This window comes from Dendrobates tinctorius, unplaced genomic scaffold (genome assembly GCF_039654945.1).
Source record: "Dendrobates tinctorius isolate UK_male_01 unplaced genomic scaffold, ASM3965494v1 ptg000231l, whole genome shotgun sequence".
In the NCBI taxonomy this organism is placed as follows: domain Eukaryota; kingdom Metazoa; phylum Chordata; class Amphibia; order Anura; family Dendrobatidae; genus Dendrobates; species Dendrobates tinctorius.
Window position 1 is genome coordinate 14,968,113 of NW_027361898.1, and position 3,399 is coordinate 14,971,511.

At 47.2% G+C, this 3,399-nt stretch overlaps 1 long non-coding RNA gene across 1 annotated transcript; it reads left to right on the forward strand.

Moving 5' to 3' along the window:
- Positions 1 to 1,137: 1,137 nt before the first annotated feature.
- Positions 1,138 to 3,031, forward strand: LOC141059765 (uncharacterized). Its single transcript, XR_012222591.1, has 3 exons — positions 1,138 to 1,428; positions 1,535 to 1,633; positions 2,362 to 3,031. It is a non-coding gene; the product is annotated as an uncharacterized lncRNA (long non-coding RNA).
- Positions 3,032 to 3,399: the final 368 nt, after the last annotated feature.

The window sequence follows — 3,399 nt, forward strand, 5'->3', positions numbered from 1 at the left end:
ATCTGCCACCTGATGATGAGGATAACAATTGGATCTCTGGAATCTCAGACTGGATTTAAGACAGCCGACGCCCTATTCTGGTGCTGGCGATTCCTTCTGGCTTTTAAAGTCTTGGTTTTCAGCTCTGTTCCAGTCATCTCAAGCTAAGTGTTTCTGCTAATGTTCACACTTGATTTTGTTGGTCTAATCAGTTTTTTGTGTGGTCAGCCAGCCCTGGCTGGGGCTGTGCTGAATTTCCACTCTTATTTATCAGTATTTGCCGATTTGCTTTTTGTCCCTTATTAGATTGGCCTATTTTTTGCTCTGTCTCAGAATATTTCAGAGTGCTGATACAGTGGGAGAAGTCTAGTAACTTCAGGGTTAATTTTGTTATCAGAAGTGTTGGACATTATTTTTCTAGGGTTTTTTGGGCAGATTGCAGACAGTGTCTTTCCTTTCCTATCCTTTCTAGTTAGTTTGGCCCCATCGTTTGCTCAGCCTATTTTCCTGCCTGTGTTTGTGTTTTCATCTTGTTTCACCGTCTTTACATGTGTGGGGGCTGTCTATTCCTTTGGGGTCTGCTCTGGGGCAGTTAGTTTTCCCCTTTTCTTGCTTTAGGCTTATTTAGTCCTCCGGCTGTGTCGAGGCATCTAGATTCATCGTAGGAACGCTCCACGGCTGCTGCTAGTTGTGTGGTTAGGATCAGGGGTCTGCAATCTGCATAGTTACCAACCTCTCTGGTTTTCTGTGACTTAGCTTGTTTAGTTTTCCTCCTCGGTGACCCATTCATGGCAATTGTGTATTGCATTGCTGTATTGCTCCTGCTTTGACTCTTGTTCCTGATGGCACTGTTGTGTTTCCTGCTAGATATATTCTAGCAGGAAACATAACAGTGTAATCAGGATCAACAGTGACTGCATTGTGCATTTTATTGCTTTATTGTGCCGCATTGACTCTTGTTCCTGATGGCACTGTTGTGTTTCCTGCTAGATATATTCTAGCAGGAAGCATAACAGTGTCATCAGGATCAACAGTGACTGAATTGTGTATTGTATTGCTGTATTGTGCCACATTGACTGTTTTTCCTGATGGCACTGTTGTGTTTCTTGCTAGATATATTTCTATCATGAAACACAATTGTATTATCATGGCGAACAATCAGTGCATTGTATATTGAATTGTTTTCTGATGCCGCATTGACTGTTTGCCATGTTCACTCTGGTGTGTGCGATGATTCAGATTTTGCGATCAGTGCATTGTATAATGTTTTTTTCTTTCTTTTCCAACAGTTAACAAAGTCCGAACACGTTGTCGCTTGATGAAGGACCGCTTCAACCCTGATGTTCGTGCTGAGGGACAAGATCGCAGTGATTCAGCGTCAAAGTCCAGAACCAAATACTGTTACCATCGCGAGTTGGCTTTCCTAAGACCCGTCCTTGCCACCAGAGAGTAAGTATTTCAATTTTTTTTTTTTTTTTAAATCTGTGCTTTTCTATTTCACAGCTGATGCTTCTTGTAAATGCATGATCCAAATATTTTTCTTTTCTTTCCACAGCACCTGGAGCAGCACCCTGCAACCTGTCCCTGGAGCGTTCCTTAATCGGACGACCTCGGACGCGTCCCAGCCATCCGTCAGCCAGGAAGCATCTTGCAGGTCAGCTGGTGACAAGGAAGCTGGTCAATCAGGTGTTCCCCTGTCCCAGGTCTCTGCCACTAGTTGTGTGGGCACTTCCCGCCAGTGGCAGAGGGCCTCGGACAGGGCTGTCTTGCCCGAGTTCATGCACTTGAGTGATGCCTCTAATGCCAGCCTCAAGGCGCTGTCAGACAGAGTGGAAAGCGGTTTTTCACTCATGGAATGCGGTTTTACTCACATGGAACACCGCTTCCACTCTGTCGACCAGCGCCTTGACCATCTAGAGGCCGACCTCAACAGACCAGCGTACCATTTTTTCAGTAAAATTGAATGGGGCATGGCGGATCACCTTCGTCCTGAGCAACAGCTGAGTGTGTTGCAGGCCTGCAACTCTGCTTACTTGCAGGCTATGCAGCAGAATTGGTACGTGCTGCAGTCAGTGGAGTAATTTCCAACTGTGCCACCACTGACTCGTACACCTCAATACTGACTTCTGCTGCATACCACTGCACGGCCACCTGCAGTCCAAGCTAAGCCCGACACCACTACACTGCCCCGAGTGCTGCTGGACACTCCACTGCCACCACCATGGTAAGAGCTGCTCCTGTCTGGAGCACCACCACCGCTCCACCTGCTCCACCATCTTGGAGAACCGCCACCACAACACCTGCTTGGAGCATCGACATGGAACCACCTTATTTGAGCACTGCCACCTATACTCCTCCTAATACATATACTAATCCTCCTAGGAGCACCACCACGACTCCTCCTAGGAGCACCACCACCGCCACCACTCAACCTGCTTTGAGCACCGCCACAGCACCACCTTTGGCACTGCCGCATATTCTCCGTCTACGAGCACCGCCACCACTCCTCATCCCGATTGGAGCACTGCTACCACTTCTCCGTCTAGGAGCACCGCGACCACTCCTCATCCAGATTGGAGCACCACTACCACTTCCCCAACTTGGATAACCGCCACCACTCCTCATACTGCTCGGATGACCGGTAGTGCTCCTCCTCCTAGGAGAACTGCCATCACTCCGCATCCTGCTCGGAGCACTGCCAGTGCTCCTCCTCATAGGAGCACCGCCACCACCACTGAGCATCATCATCAGAGGGATGACCCTCATTCCCTCTTTTTTGATTCAAGGCATAGGTCCAGGCGGTCAAGCACTTTAAGTGATTCCAACCAGGAGACTCCAGTGCCAAAGAAAATTAAAATTACAAAAAAGACTTTGTATGTGGCTCCCCCCTCTCCTCCTAATGTGTCTCACCCTGCCTCCAGTTCCATCCCTGAGCTCCCTTCCTCCGCCACATTCATCGTCCCTTCCCCTAGAACCCTTTGCTCGCCTTCCAGCCATTCCTCATCTCTCCACACCCCCAAAGTGCACCCATCTTCCCCCAGCCGTCATTCACAATAACCCTTTTTTATTTTTTAAAATAAAAGTCAAATTATGGATTACCATAATACTGTTTGGTTACTGAGTCTTTCGCCGTCTACACACACTGCACCGTACACTTTGCGTTTTTGCCACAACATAACTCCAGGGATGACACGTTTCTTGTGTCATTCCTGGAGATATGTGTAGTCAAAAACACAAATATATGACTTGTATTTTCACCACCAATACTGTCTTCAGTCTGCTAATATTGCACAGACTGAATAGAGAGTGGTGTTGATTGAAAGGCATATCTATTGTTACCTTGCCAGGTATTATAAAAAGTTAATTGAGGATGGTGTGTTTTTACCATCATCATTTGACTTTTTGTGACACAAGGCCAGG